General features: G+C 39.0%; 7 non-coding genes across 7 annotated transcripts; all 7 read left to right on the forward strand.

Moving 5' to 3' along the window:
* Positions 1 to 3,365: 3,365 nt before the first annotated feature.
* Trnal-uag (transfer RNA leucine (anticodon UAG)) lies at positions 3,366 to 3,447 on the forward strand. Its single transcript has one exon. It is a non-coding gene; the product is annotated as a tRNA-Leu (tRNA).
* A 549-nt stretch (positions 3,448 to 3,996) lies between these two features.
* Positions 3,997 to 4,078, forward strand: Trnal-aag (transfer RNA leucine (anticodon AAG)). The gene has a single exon. It is a non-coding gene; the product is annotated as a tRNA-Leu (tRNA).
* An 844-nt stretch (positions 4,079 to 4,922) lies between these two features.
* Positions 4,923 to 5,004, forward strand: Trnal-uag (transfer RNA leucine (anticodon UAG)). Its single transcript has one exon. It is a non-coding gene; the product is annotated as a tRNA-Leu (tRNA).
* Positions 5,005 to 5,575: 571 nt separating this feature from the next.
* Positions 5,576 to 5,657, forward strand: Trnal-aag (transfer RNA leucine (anticodon AAG)). Its single transcript has one exon. It is a non-coding gene; the product is annotated as a tRNA-Leu (tRNA).
* A 1,539-nt stretch (positions 5,658 to 7,196) lies between these two features.
* Trnal-aag (transfer RNA leucine (anticodon AAG)) lies at positions 7,197 to 7,278 on the forward strand. The gene has a single exon. It is a non-coding gene; the product is annotated as a tRNA-Leu (tRNA).
* Positions 7,279 to 14,702: 7,424 nt separating this feature from the next.
* Positions 14,703 to 14,784, forward strand: Trnal-aag (transfer RNA leucine (anticodon AAG)). Its single transcript has one exon. It is a non-coding gene; the product is annotated as a tRNA-Leu (tRNA).
* An 872-nt stretch (positions 14,785 to 15,656) lies between these two features.
* Positions 15,657 to 15,738, forward strand: Trnal-uag (transfer RNA leucine (anticodon UAG)). Its single transcript has one exon. It is a non-coding gene; the product is annotated as a tRNA-Leu (tRNA).
* The last annotated feature ends 566 nt before the right edge of the window (positions 15,739 to 16,304 follow it).

Consider the following 16,304-nt stretch of genomic DNA (forward strand, 5'->3'; position numbering starts at 1 on the left):
ACTTCCCCCGTGACGGTATTGATTCCATATACACCGTAACCTGGTTTGTGTTTTATTTTTATTTCAGGGTGTTCATAACAAATAAAGCTAGCATTTTGGCCACATATTAAAATGATATTTTAAAGCGAAACTGACAAAACATGTATTGTTTTATTGACACACAATCATACATGGCATACGAGGCGTTCAATGTACATGATTATTGCAGCAAAAAGCTCTGTTCCTTCTTCTCTGTTTCTAGGTGGGTATTGAAGATTCAAATCTCCGACAGCTGCTCTTGCAATTGTCAGGAACTCTTGTGATACACCAAGTTCTGGAGGGCGTTGAGAATACTCCCGTTCCACATCATTTAATTCCCTTTGGTAAACCAGTGATATTTTACAATCTCTTGCGCCATATACTTCTGGCTGAAAGAACAACACATCAGGTTTTCCTGCAGGACATGAAATTCGGTTATTTCGACGAACACAATGAGTATTCCACATATTGCAAACTTCATTCAGGTCTTTACTAATGACAAGAAGAAAACAATATCTAATGCTTTCTAAGTGCACACTATCAGATGTGTCCAGTAATCCGAAATCACTCATATCTTTAAAATGGTTCATCCAGACATTTCCACACATTTCTCTAAGACTTCGCCAAAACCTCTCAATTCAGACATTTCTGTTAGATGTAACATAGACGAAGCTTTGGATCCCCTGGTACTGATCTGCGTCTGTCCATCGTAATGCCATTTGCACATCACGGACAATAGAATTTTCTATACCGCGTCACCGTAAACCCGAACTGGAATGCCATCAATTTCCCTTATGTAATCTAAATAAAAGCTAGATATGTACATCGGCAGCACCTTGTGAATCAATGAGTCCTAAAATAAGACGAACCATCTCAAATGTAGCTGCAAGTCCATGATTAATCAGGAGTCTTTGACGCATTTGCCGGTAACCAGCATTTTCTCCGGAAGCTGATAACTCAAGCAATATTTCTTGAATAATTTCGTCGAGACTGTGCTGACTTTGGCCTCTAGTCAGGCGGTAACGTCTCAAGACTCGGAAAATTGATCGTTCGCTTGTTATTGTTCCATGTCGTATGGCCATAACTCCAAGAATTTCACGTATAGAATAACCTCTCTGACGATACAAAACAATAAGCTGTGATGATGACATACCCCGAAGATCGGCGTCCTGAATATCGTATGCGGGCATGATCTGGAATTACCATAAAGAAAATTAGAGATCTATTATTCAAATAAAAATCCAATGGTCTAACAGGTGGCTTTCCAAAGGGGGAAATTGGTACTGTACCGTTTTCGACCTTTGAACTCTAAATGTGACATTGACACTGTATAGACTGTTGCATTAATGAATACAGAAAAATCGCACATCCATTTCTCACCCAGTAATTTCCATTTTTGTGTCTGAAAATAAATATGTAAAAACAGCTTCATGTATTTTCGTCAACAAAGATGCATTTACATAAAAAATAAAACAATAAAAGGAAACTTACTAATTGCTATAGTATGCACGTACACTCCAGTTCTTGGTCTGTAGGATAAAGACAATGTTCACCAATTGAAGATCATCTATTTTTATATAACTGGCATCTTTCGCGAATTAATATTCATAATTTCATGAAGTTATCTGATTTCGAGAAAAGTTATTTGTTTTGCGAAATCTTCCATTATTTTCATGAACATTTTATCTGTACAGTATGTGTTGGCAGTTTAGAGCACTAACATGCATAAATTCGTGTTAACAAAATATATTTATTTACGTGAAAATTAATCTGTTTTCGCGAAAAGAATTTCTTTTTCGCGAAATCCTCCATTATTTTCATGTTATTTTAAGTTGTTAAGTGGTGGCACAAATATGCTTCCATAAAATATACATGACGGTTCATGGTTGAACAAACTGAGTGACTTGTTATAATAAGGTTTCAATATACTAAATACTCGTTTCATGTAGGCTGTACTCTCTAAAAAAATATCATAGTTGACTCGAAGGCATGTTTTACACCTTAAACTATTGTAAGGGTTTTATCTCTCGGAGATAATGGTAGGGCATAAATAGGTGTTCACGACCGAATCCCTGAAATATGATAAACTTGGAGACTTTGGTAAAGCCTTGCACTGAAAAAGGTTACATTCCACTAAGAAACGACCGAAAAAAAAGTTTCAAAAACAGTCGATTTTGATTAGCGTCAAGTTCTTTTTTGGTTTGAACATGACATATCTTTTTTATTGCATAAATCGATCCCGCTTAGAATGGCCTTTAAGAAAAGGTATGGTTATGGGGGTCTCTATGTGCAAAATGTTGAATTTATTTTCGCTCTAAGCTGTCGCTTTTACATTGAATTATATAGGGAAACTATTTAGTATATTGTGACCATAAACTTGGTCGTTTGCCGAGCGGTCTTATGCGCTGGTGGAAGGAACCAGTCTATTTAGAGACTTTAGATTTATTCCCTCTGCCGCCATTTATTTTGTTAATGTAAAATCAATTTTAAAGTTGAATTGAAAATACAAATGCATTGATTGCTATAAACATCTTGTTTGCTAATCTACTCGCTGTCGATTTGCTTTTCAGGCCGGCGACAGGTTTCGAATCCTCAACACGAAACAGACAGGTGCCAAAATACCACCCGCTTTATTAACATGTTTTCAAAGTTATCAAGTGCGTATCATAATCTATAGTTGCAATTCCCACAATATCAATAATGTCTCAAATATTGAATCGACTGCACGCGTTATAATCAATATGTATACGCTCTGATCATCTGACCAATTTAGTAAGCCCTTCTAATAGTAAATAAGGTAACAACATACTAAATAGTCGATAATAATCGAGTCATGTAGGGCTGTACTCTCTAAATAAATCAACATATTTAACTCGAATGCATGTTTTACTATATACGAGGTTTTCCTGGTTTTATCTATTAGAGATATTGCTCCTACAAGCATATGTGTTCACCACTAAATCACAAAAACATGAAACAGGTAGAGACTAAAGTAAAAGAGCGAGCTGAAACGGGTTTCATCCCGTTATAAACGGCCTAAAAAGGCCAAAAAACAGTATATGTATATTGTTTTGTCTTTGTCAATTCCTTTCTTGCACACTACATGATATATCTTTTAATTGTTTGAATCATTTGTGTTAAAAATGTCCGTTTAGAAAGGTATGGCTATGGGGGTCTCTAAGTGCGAAATGCATTTATTTTTGGTTAAAGTAGTCGCGTTTACATTAAATTTAATGAGAAAAACATTAAGTATAGCGTGACCATAATTGACGCAAAGGAAACTCGAATCCGATAGCAAATGCTGCCGTTAACAAGTTATAATGGTTTTGATACCTTTCGTATGACACGGTAGTGTGGCCGAGCGGTCTAAGGCGTTTGTTTTAGGCACCAGTCTCTCCGGAGGCGTGGGTTCAAATCCCACCGCTGCCATATATATTTTGACAATGTTTAAAACTAAACAAAATTACTATATGCATTGATAATTATCAATTGTCTGTTACAATGTATAATGCGAAACAGCGACGGGTAACGAAACCCCGCCCATGAATGTAGGACATGCGCCTGAATGCTGTGAATGAACCGCTTTGCACGACTATCCACTTCATTTAATCTTTTTCAGAGTTATTTAATGCGTTTCATATGTTGCATTGTGTCCGAAACACACCGCACTGACCAATTTAACAAGATTTTGGCCATAAAAATACTTCCCTAAGTTCCTGGTCGGTATGGGGATCGAATCCACGACATTCGCGTTATAAGCACGACGCTCAAACCAGCTGAGCTTAAAGAACATTTGTTTAGATAAAGCTTGATAATGTTATTGGAATAAAATCGATAGCAAATCATGTATACCCTCTAACGATCTGAGTTATTCACTCATCTTTTCTAATCTTACATAATTGACGCAACGATTACATCAATCCGATAGAAATGCGACAGTTGACAAGTTTTGAGGTTTCGGGTGGACTTGTTTCACAAGGTAGCGTGGCCGAGCGGTCTAAGGCGCTGGTTTAAGGCACCAGTCTCTTCGGAGGCGTGGGTTCAAATCCCACCGCTGCCAACTATATTTTGACAATGTAAATTATAAAGAAATATGCAAATATTTCACTGACTATTCATATAATCAACAATTTGTTACAATATTTGTTTTCTATTTCGCATGTAATAGATCAAAACATCGACGGGTTTCGAACCCTCGCATGTTATTGAACGACATGCGCCTGAAAGATGTGATTGGACCGTTGCGCACGACCATCCGCTTCATAATACAATGTTGAAAGTTATAGAATACGGTTTATATGTTGCAATGTGTCCGAAGCACACTGCACTGACCTATCAAACAAGAGTGTAGTCAGAAAAGACTTTCTAAAGTTCAATGCCAGGGTGGGGACGGAACCCACAACATTCGCGTTAACAGCACGACGCTCTAACCAACTGAGATGTACTCTCTAAATAAATCAACATATTTAACTCGAATGCATGTTTTACTATATACGAAGTTTTCCTGGTTTGATCTATCAGAGATATTGCTCCTACAAGCATATGTGTTTTACCACTAAATCACCAAAACATGAAAAAGTTAGAGGCTAAAGTAAAAGAGCGAGCTGAAACGGGTTTCATCTCGTTACAAACGGCCTAAAAAAGTTAAAAACAGTATAATCTTTTGTCTTTGTCAATTCCTTTTTTTGCACACTACATGATATATCTTTTAATTGTTTGAATCATTTGTGTTAAAAATGTCCGTTAAGAAAGGTATGGCTATGGGGGTCTCTAAGTGCGAAATGAATTTAATAAGAAAAATATTAAGTATAGCGTGACCATAATTGACGCAAAGAAAACACGAATCCGATAGCAGATGCTGCCGTTAACAAGTTTTAATGGTTTTCATACCTTTCGAATGACATGGTAGTGTGGCCGAGCGGTCTAAGGCGCTGGTTTTAGGCACCAGTCTCTTCGGAGGCGTGGGTTCAAATCCCACCGCTGCCATACATATTTTGACAATGTTTAAAACTAAACAAAATTACTACTAGTATATGCATGGATAATTATCAATTGTCTGTAGCAATGTTTGCTGTCGATTTCGCATGTAGCGAAACAGCGACGGGTTACGAAACCTCGCCCATGAATGTGGGACATGCGCCTGAATGCTGTGAATGAACCGCTTTGCACGACTATCCACTTAATTTAATCTTTTTCAGAGTTATTTGATGCGTTTCATATGTTGCATTGTGCCCGAAACACACCGCACTGACCAATTTAACAAGATTTTGGTCATAAAAATACTTCCCTAAGTTCGTGGTCGGTATGGGGATCGAATCCACGACATTCGCGTTATAAGCACGACGCTCAAACCAGCTGAGCTTAAAGAACATTTGTTTAGATAAAGCTTGATAATTTTATTGGAATAAAATCGATAGCAAATCATGTATACCCTCTAACGATCTGAGTTATTCACTCATCTTTTCTAATCTTACATTATTGACGCAACGATTACATCAATCCGATAGAAATGCGACAGTTAACAAGTTGTGAGGTTTCGGGTGGACTTGTTTCACAAGGTAGCGTGGCCGAGCGGTCTAAGGCGCTGGTTTAAGGCACCAGTCTCTTCGGAGGCGTGGGTTCAAATCCCACCGCTGCCAACTATATTTTGACAATGTAAATTATAAAGAAATAAGCAAATATTTCACTGGCTATTCATATAATCAACAATTTGTTACAATACATTGTATTTGTTTTCGATTTCGCATGTAATAGATCAAAACATCGACGGGTTTCGAACCCTCGCATGTTATTGAACGACATGCGCCTGAAAGATGTGATTGGACCGTTGCGCACGACCATCCGCTTCATAATACAATGTTGAAAGTTATCGAATACGGTTTATATGTTGCAATGTGTCCGAAGCACACTGCACTGACCTATCAAACAAGAGTGTAGTCAGAAAAGACTTTCTAAAGTTCAATGCCAGGGTGGGGACGGAACCCACAACATTCGCGTTAACAGCACGACGCTCTAACCAACTGAGATGTACTCTCTAAATAAATCAACATATTTAACTCGAATGCATGTTTTACTATATACGAAGTTTTCCTGGTTTTATCTATCAGAGATATTGCTCCTACAAGCATATGTGTTTTACCACTAAATCACCAAAACATGAAAAAGTTAGAGGCTAAAGTAAAAGAGCGAGCTGAAACGGGTTTCATCCCGTTACAAACGGCCTAAAAAGGTTAAAAACAGTATAATCTTTTGTCTTTCTCAATTCCTTTTTTTGCACACTACATGATATATCTTTTAATTGTTTGAATCATTTGTGTTAAAAATGTCCGTTAAGAAAGGTATGGCTATGGGGGTCTCTAAGTGCGAAATGCATTTATTTATGGTTAAAGTAGTCGCGTTTACATTAAATTTAATAAGAAAAATATTAAGAATGGCGTGACCATAACTGACGCAAAGAAAACACGAATCCGATAGCAGATGCTGCCGTTAACAAGTTTTAATGGTTTTGATATCTTTTAATGACAGGATAGAGTGGCCGAGCGGTCTAAGGCGCTGGTTTTAGGCACCAGTCTCTTCGGTTTGGTGGGTTCAAATCCCACTGCTGCCATATATATTTTGACAATGTTTAAAACTAAAAAAAATTACTACTAGTATATGCATGGATAATTATCAATTGTCTGTAGCAATGTTTGCTGTCGATTTCGCATGTAGCGAAACAGCGACGGGTTACGAAACCTCGCCCATGAATGTAGGACATGCGCCTGAATGCTGTGAATGAACCGCTTTGCACGACTATCCACCCCATTTAATCTTTTTCAGAGTTATTTGATGCGTTTCATATGTTGCATTGTGCCCGAAACACACCGCACTGACCAATTTAACAAGATTTTGGCCATAAAAATACTTCCCTAAGTTCGTGGTCGGTATGGGGATCGAATCCACGACATTCGCGTTATAAGCACGACGCTCAAACCAGCTGAGCTTAAAGAACATTTGTTTAGATAAAGCTTGATAATTTTATTGGAATAAAATCGATAGCAAATCATGTATACCCTCTAACGATCTGAGTTATTCACTCATCTTTTCTAATCTTACATTATTGACGCAACGATTACATCAATCCGATAGAAATGCGACAGTTAACAAGTTGTGAGGTTTCGGGTGGACTTGTTTCACAAGGTAGCGTGGCCGAGCGGTCTAAGGCGCTGGTTTAAGGCACCAGTCTCTGAGGAGGCGTGGGTTCAAATCCCACCGCTGCCAACTATATTTTGACAATGTAAATTATAAAGAAATAAGCAAATATTTCACTGGCTATTCATATAATCAACAATTTGTTACAATACATTGTATTTGTTTTCGATTTCGCATGTAATAGATCAAAACATCGACGGGTTTCGAACCCTCGCATGTTATTGAACGACATGCGCCTGAAAGATGTGATTGGACCTTTAGTGTTGTAGCTCGTACAAGCACGTTATAAATGGCCAATTACGGGTTTAAAAACAACAAGACCATGCTACTCAGAAAGCGTTCATTACCAAAACTCTTAGTCGTACAAAACACCACAGGTTACATTCAACTATTCATTTACACACAACACTACATTCCTCCCCACCTTTAAAGAAAAACTGCATAAAGTTAAATTAAACAAATTACTGAGCAACATTTTAAAAGAATAAGTAATCAAAGTAATTTGTTTCAATGTCCATGTAAATAAAACACAAAACTTCACAGTCCTTATAGATTAATCAAATCTCCACTCTCATAATAACTCTGATAAAAGTTTCTTTACTTAAACATATCAAGGAAATCTAAAGTTTCACACAATTGTTCAAAGCATAAGTATTTATGTGGGAGGTAAGTCATAATGGTAATAATAAACAATTCACATTCAACATACACTCATGGTTCAGGCATATAATCAAAGATTACTTGACTAGACAATAAACATTAGCAGCCATATGCTTAATGGGAAATCCTTTTGATACTTTGTTTAATTATTATACAACAATATAATGTTATTAACTTAATCCTAATGTCTTAAGTTTAATAGCTTGTCATTGCCTATAAATGATCATGGCGTAAAATGATTATTATTTTACATTGATAAAACAATCATTTAACAATGTTAACAATTTAAACAAAAATTAAACTTATATCAAAACTTCCAATGATTTTTCAAATACCATGATCTTGAATAAAACAGACACTGCTAACCTATGTCAGTTCAAAATCACAGAGTCTCTTAGGCATTCCCGCTGCTCTAGGTGGATTTCTGCGCAAGGGAACAGGAGTCATTGTAGGAGACAAATCAGATTGACTCGAACCAAGGTCAGGTAACTGAGGGACTGGACATTCAACAATGCTTTCAGGTTCACCCTCAGGATCAGGATCAGGATCAGGAATACTAGCATTAACAGGTCTGAAATGTGAGGAATTGCGAGTAATGGTATGACCATTCCTATCAGCGATAACCATGCTTCCACGTCTCTCTTTGACTGTGTAAGGGTCAGGGTTATATGGAGGTGTAAGTTTGTCAACCTTACGCTGTTTGACCAGCACCTGGTCACCTGCTATCAATGTACACGGACTTGTGTGACGTCTGCTGTCTGCATACTGTTTCATCTTTTGCTTACTGTTTGCATCATTTATCGCCAAACGAGTAGAGACAGAAACAGGATAGACAGGCTTTGAGATTTCAGGTAGTCCCATACTCATCTTTCTCCCAACAAGGGCTTCAAAGGGGGATATCTGAGTGGATGCATGGGGAGTTGCTCTATAGTGCATGAGAAAATCATGAAGTTCATCTCTCCAATCACGGTTCGCAGCAACTGCAGCCCTAACAAACTTGTTAAGTGTGGCCATAAACCTTTCTACAGTTCCGTTGGCCTCAGGCCAAAGAGGAGTAATTCTTCGGTGTTTGAACCCACAGGTAGAAGCAAACTCTGCAAATTCCTGTCCCTGAAATGGAGGACCATTGTCTGACTTCAGGACAGAGGGAAATCCTTGTCGAGCAAAGATAGACTTCAATCTAGGTACAACAACTCTGGCAGCTGTCGAATAAACAATCTCCACTTCTGGGAACCGGCTGTGTTCATCCATTACAACAAGCAAGTATTGGCCAGATGGGAAAGGACCTGCAAAGTCAACAGCAACTTCTTCCCATGGCTTAGAAGGAAGCTTTGTAGGACAGATAGGTTCTCGTTTGTTTGGACCGGGATATGAAGCCTGACATGGGATACAAGATCTAACCGCATCCTCAACCATCTTATCAATGCCGGGGAACCACACCTTCTCCCTAACTAGTTGCTTTGTCTTAACCATGCCTTGGTGGGTATGGTGAGCAATTTCGACAACATGCTGCTGCAAGGAAGTGGGAACAACAATGCGGTGGTCACGCAAAATAACACCATCTACTATCGAAAACTCATCTCGAAACCTGACAAAGGACGTACAATCGGAGTGAGACCAGTTGCCGGACTGAATGGCTGTCATAACTTTCTGCAGTGTAGCATCCTCTCTGGTTGCGGTTTGAATCTCCTGTAAGGACATAGCTTTCGGTACTGCCTTCTGGACAATGATAGCAACATGAGCCTCAGCTGCATTATCACGTTTTGGCTTCGTGAATGGGTGCCTGCTCATATAGTCAGCAGGATTCAGGTCATCTTTACCTGGACGATACTCGAGTGTGAACTGATACGGCATCAACCGAAGACGCCATCTCTCAATGCGCGCAGAAGCAGGTTTACGACTGTTCACCTAGAAGGGGTTTGTGATCTGTTATCACCTTGAATTCAGAAGCAAAGAGATACAGATGGAAGTGCTCAACACCATAAACAACAGCTAACATCTCACGATCTGTTTGTGAATATCGCTGTTCCACGTCTGTGAGTGCACGGCTTCTGTAACATATAACTCTACCTTCCTGAGTGAGAATCGCTCCGACTCCAACAGAGGATGCATCAACAAGAACCTCAGTTGACTTGTTCTGGTCAAAGTAAGCCATCACCTTAGTACTAGACAGAGCAGATCGCAAACTATCAAAAGCATTTTGGGTATCACTTGACCAATCCCAAGGAACATCTTGCCTAGTGAGACGTCTGAGTGGCTCAGTCATGGTTGCATAGTGAGGTATGTATCGAGAAACATACTGCGTCATGCCAAGGAAAGATCTTACTTCAGCTGGGTTTTGAGGAGCTGAGTGACCTACAATAGCCTTAATTTTTTCTGGATCAGCCGAAACACCTGTATCGCTGAAAACATGGCCAAAGAAAGAGATTTTGTTTACAGAAAAGATACATTTATCTCTGTTGAGTTTGGCACCACATCTGTTCAGTCGCTCCAATGTAAGGCTAAGTGCTCGATCATGATCTGACTGAGATTTACCATGAATAATGATGTCGTCTGCCAAGTTCTTTGCACCAGGGATGTCAGCAAGGAGGTCTGCAACCGTCTTCTGGAAAATTTCAGATGCAGCATTCACACCAAACAATAGACGTTTGTAGCGCCGTAAACCAACATGAGTGACAAAAGTAGTGATGTACCTGCTGGACTCATCAAGTTCAAGTTGGTGATATGCGTTGGACAGATCAAGTTTGCTGAATACTGTAGAACTATTCAAATCTGACATAAGTTCTTCCACAGTTGGCATAGGGTGTTTCTCCCTAGAGATAGCCTTGTTAGCCTCACGCATGTCAATGCAAACACGAACACCTTTTGACTTTTTGGGGACAACTACAACGGGGCTTACCCAGGGTGTGGGACCTGAAATAGGCTCAATAACATCAAGGTCTTCAAGACGCTTGAGTTCAGCCTCAACATCTTTGCGTACATGGAATGGAATTCGCCTATGACGCTGTGTCACTGGGGGGAACATCATGATCAATGTGCAGTTTCACAGAGATGCCCTCTATCTTGCCCATCTTGCCATCAAACAGAGAAGGGTACTGATCTGGAATAGAACTTGAAGCTGCAAACGAAGAAAATGCAAACTGAACAATATCCAGAGCTTGAGCAGTTTTGGCCCCAAGGAGACAGCTGGACTGCCTAGAGTCAGTGTTACCTACAACATACATGTCAGCAGTAACTGTTTTACCCTTATAATTGATGGTTGTTCTAAAATAACCCTTAACATCTAAAGGTTGAGATGCACCGTATGCAAAAATCAATGGTACAGGCTGTTGAAGAGAAGGTTTGCTGCTCATGTTATTGTAAATATTTTCATTCATTATATTTACACTAGAACCAGTATCAATCAAAAATTTAACATCACTGTTAAAAATATTAACACAAACAGAGGGTATGCTAGAATTTGTACAACAAAGGTTAAATACAGATTCATCACTAGAACTATTTTGTGTAGCTTCTGAAGTACTGGCTTCTGTATAGTTCACATGTTGTAATCTTGATCTGCAAACTGTTTGAAAATGATTTAATTTGCCACAATGATGACACTTCTTCCCAAATGCCGGACACTTCCGGTCTACATGTTTGCCACCACAGTTACGACAGTCAGTGCCAGTTCTTGATGCCTGGGATGGGTTGTTGTAGGAACCACGACCTCGTGAAGATACACTACGACCACTGGAAGACACACCCCGACCACGCGAAGACACACCACGACCACGCGAAGACACACCACGACCACGCGAAGATACACCACGACCACGCGAACCACCAGGGATAGTGTGGATAGCGTTAGCGTTAGCTGCTTGCCGTCCCTCCATGTCAGACGCTCTAACCTCGGAAACCTCCAATGCGCGAGCCTCTTCAATAAGTCTGTCAAGAGTAAAGTTATCTCGCAGAGCTCGACGTCTGATGCGTGTAGACGTGCATCCTTGTATAACTTGGTTAAGGATCTCAGTGTCCTTGTTGTGAAATTCACATGTCGCTGCAAGGGTTCTTAGCCTTGTGTAAAAGGTGTCGATCGACTCACCAGATTCTTGTTTCGACTGCCTAAACTTATAGATTTCGTATGTAAGATTCTGTTTCGGAGTGAAATAGTTTTTGAATGAGGAACACAATTTTCCATATTCGTCAGGGGTTTCTTAGCTAAAGAAACTTCAGCGTACAGTTTATATAGTATTGACAGACCTGTACGCTGAAGCTAACCCCGTATCGAAAGTCAACCAGAGTCTTAACATATTTATGTCACGCTATAAATCAAAGAAAGCTCATTTTCTTGGATACATTTCTACATATATTAGTGAATGAATATAAATTACTGCATCGAGGAATATTTTAAGGTTCAAATGTTTCAAATGCATCTTACAATAGATGAAAATAACTCTCATCAGTCTGAAATTCACAATTTTGACGCCATTGTCGCTTTGCCACGTGACGAGTTTTCATTTGGATACTTTCGGATAAACCTTGACTGAAATTGTAAACATTACTTTCGTTTTCTGAAATCTATTATTTGTCATTAACAACTTACGTCTGGTGGATTATAAGACTAATTTCATTGTGAATCAGGTAGTTTTATATAATATTTACTTTGGCTTTGTATTGACACTACAATTTGTTAACAAAATAAGCCAGAATAATTAAAATACCGGGAAATGTCATTCTGAATTTGAAAACACCTGAGCACATGGTTTGTTACTAAAAATAGAAATAACGTCATATGACCGTGAAATCTCGTGAGATTCGCATTTCAACTAAGTCTGTCAGATCGCTGTTTTTCTCGATATGTAAGAGCAGAATAGATACATTTTAAATGTTTAAGATAGTATTTTGTGAAAGAATATATCAGTTAAATGTGAAAAATGTCAATCTTTCCAATCAAGTGGTTGATTTGGGCCAACAACTCCATTTAAAAGCTGTTTTGGACCGGTCTTTGTTAATTGTCAACTTTTCGGAAATTTCTGGTTTACTTTCCTAATGGGGTTGGTCCATAACTATAAAGTCGCGCCAGTCAAAAATCATAAAAAGCGACATTTAAAGTTATGGAAGCCAGAACTAGGGGTTTCTATGTTATCACCGTTTTCATTCTGTACAGTTTTAGTAGAACCTACCCCTTTTTGTTCATCAGTGAACGAGTCATATATGTCGAAACACTCTTCGCCACAGTAATGCAGAAGGAGAGCCTTTTTGCGCTTGTCAATATCAATGTCCAGTGCACAGATTAAATTGTCTAATTTTTCCGTCCACTTACGCCACCGTACGCCGGCTGAATTTGACGAAGAATTTGACGTGTCGCCGCTGTCATGGATGTTGAACGAAGGAAATGGAGGAAGGTTGGCCATCCTCGTCGCCAGTTTAGTGTTGTAGCTCGTACAAGCACGTTATAAATGGCCAATTACGGGTTTAAAAACAACAAGACCATGCTACTCAGAAAGCGTTCATTACCAAAACTCTTAGTCGTACAAAACACCACAGGTTACATTCAACTATTCATTTACACACAACACTACAGGACCGTTGCGCACGACCATCCGCTTCATAATACAATGTTGAAAGTTATCGAATACGGTTTATATGTTGCAATGTGTCCGAAGCACACTGCACTGACCTATCAAACAAGAGTGTAGTCAGAAAAGACTTTCTAAAGTTCAATGCCAGGGTGGGGACGGAACCCACAACATTCGCGTTAACAGCACGACGCTCTAACCAACTGAGATGTACTCTCTAAATAAATCAACATATTTAACTCGAATGCATGTTTTACTATATACGAAGTTTTCCTGGTTTGATCTATCAGAGATATTGCTCCTACAAGCATATGTGTTTTACCACTAAATCACCAAAACATGAAAAAGTTAGAGGCTAAAGTAAAAGAGCGAGCTGAAACGGGTTTCATCCCGTTACAAACGGCCTAAAAAGGTTAAAAACAGTATAATCTTTTGTCTTTCTCAATTCCTTTTTTTGCACACTACATGATATATCTTTTAATTGTTTGAATCATTTGTGTTAAAAATGTCCGTTAAGAAAGGTATGGCTATGGGGGTCTCTAAGTGCGAAATGCATTTATTTATGGTTAAAGTAGTCGCGTTTACATTAAATTTAATAAGAAAAATATTAAGTATGGCGTGACCATAACTGACGCAAAGAAAACACGAATCCGATAGCAGATGCTGCCGTTAACAAGTTTTAATGGTTTTGATATCTTTTAATGACAGGATAGAGTGGCCGAGCGGTCTAAGGCGCTGGTTTTAGGCACCAGTCTCTTCGGTTTGGTGGGTTCAAATCCCACTGCTGCCATATATATTTTTACAATGTTTAAAACTAAAAAAAATTACTACTAGTATATGCATGGATAATTATCAATTGTCTGTAGCAATGTTTGCTGTCGATTTCGCATGTAGCGAAACAGCGACGGGTTACGAAACCTCGCCCATGAATGTGGGACATGCGCCTGAATGCTGTGAATGAACCGCTTTGCACGACTATCCACCCCATTTAATCTTTTTCAGAGTTATTTGATGCGTTTCATATGTTGCATTGTGCCCGAAACACACCGCACTGACCAATTTAACAAGATTTTGGTCATAAAAATACTTCCCTAAGTTCGTGGTCGGTATGGGGATCGAATCCACGACATTCGCGTTTTAAGCACGACGCTCAAACCAGCTGAGCTTAAAGAACATTTGTTTAGATAAAGCTTTATAATGTTATTGTACATCAATCCGATAGATATGCGACAGTTGACAAGTTGTGAGGTTTCGGGTGGACTTGTTACACAAGGTAGCGTGGCCGAGCGGTCTAAGGCGCTGGTTTAAGGCACCAGTCTCTTCGGAGGCGTGGGTTCAAATCCCACCGCTGCCATACATATTTTGACAATGTAAATTATAAAGAAATATGCAAATATTTCACTGATATAATCAACAATTTGTTACAATATTTGTTTTCGATTTCGCATGTAATAGATCCAAACATCGACGGGTTTCGAACCCTCGCATGTTATTGAACGACATGCGCCTGAAAGATGTGATTGGACCGTTGCGCACGATCATCCGCTTCATAATACAATGTTGAAAGTTATAGAATACGGTTTATATGTTGCAATGTGTCCGAAGCACACTGCACTGACCTATCAAACAAGAGTGTAGTCAGAAAAGACTTTCTAAAGTTCAATGCCAGGGTGGGGACGGAACCCACAACATTCGCGTTAACAGCACGACGCTCTAACCCACTGAGATGTACTCTCTAAATAAATCAACATATTTAACTCGAATGCATGTTTTACTATATACGAAGTTTTCCTGGTTTTATCTATGAGAGATACTGCTCCTACAAGCATATGTGTTTTACCACTAAATCACCAAAACATGAAAAAGTTAGAGGCTTAAGTAAAAGAGCGAGCTGAAACGGGTTTCATCCCGTTACAAACGGCCTAAAAAGGTTAAAAACAGTATAATCTTTTGTCTTTGTCAATTCCTTTTTTGCACACTACATGATATATCTTTTAATTGTTTGAATCATTTGTGTTAAAAATGTCCGTTAAGAAAGGTATGGCTATGGGGGTCTCTAAGTGCGAAATGCATTTATTTATGGTTAAAGTAGTCGCGTTTACATAAAATTTAATAAAAAAAATATTAAGTATAGCGTGACCATAATTGACGCAAAGAAAACACGAATCCGATAGCAGATGCTGCCGTTAACAAGTTTTAATGGTTTTGATACCTTTCGAATGACATGGTAGTGTGGCCGAGCGGTCTAAAGCGCTGGTTTTAGGCACCAGTCTCTTCGGAGGCGTGGGTTCAAATCCCACCGCTGCCATATATATTTTGACAATGTTTAAAACTAAACAAAATTACTACTAGTATATGCATGGATAATTATCAATTGTCTGTAGCAATGTTTGCTGTCGATTTCGCATGTAGCGAAACAGCGACGGGTTACGAAACCTCGCCCATGAATGTGGGACATGCGCCTGAATGCTGTGAATGAACCGCTTTGCACGACTATCCACTTCATTTAATCTTTTTCAGAGTTATTTAATGCGTTTCATATGTTGCATTGTGTCCGAAACACACCGCACTGACCAATTTAACAAGATTTTGGCCATAAAAATACTTCCCTAAGTTCCTGGTCGGTATGGGGATCGAATCCACGACATTCGCGTTATAAGCACGACGCTCAAACCAGCTGAGCTTTAAGAACATTTGTTTAGATAAAGCTTGATAATGTTATTGGAATAAAATCGATAGCAAATCATGTATACCCTCTAACGATCTGAGTTATTCACTCATCTTTTCTAATCTTACATAATTGACGCAACGATTACATCAATCCGATAGAAATGCGACAGTTGACAAGTTTTGAGGTTTCGGGTGGACTTGTTT

The sequence above is a fragment of the Dreissena polymorpha genome, chromosome 3 (genome assembly GCF_020536995.1).
Source record: "Dreissena polymorpha isolate Duluth1 chromosome 3, UMN_Dpol_1.0, whole genome shotgun sequence".
Classification (NCBI taxonomy): Eukaryota; Metazoa; Mollusca; class Bivalvia; order Myida; family Dreissenidae; genus Dreissena; species Dreissena polymorpha.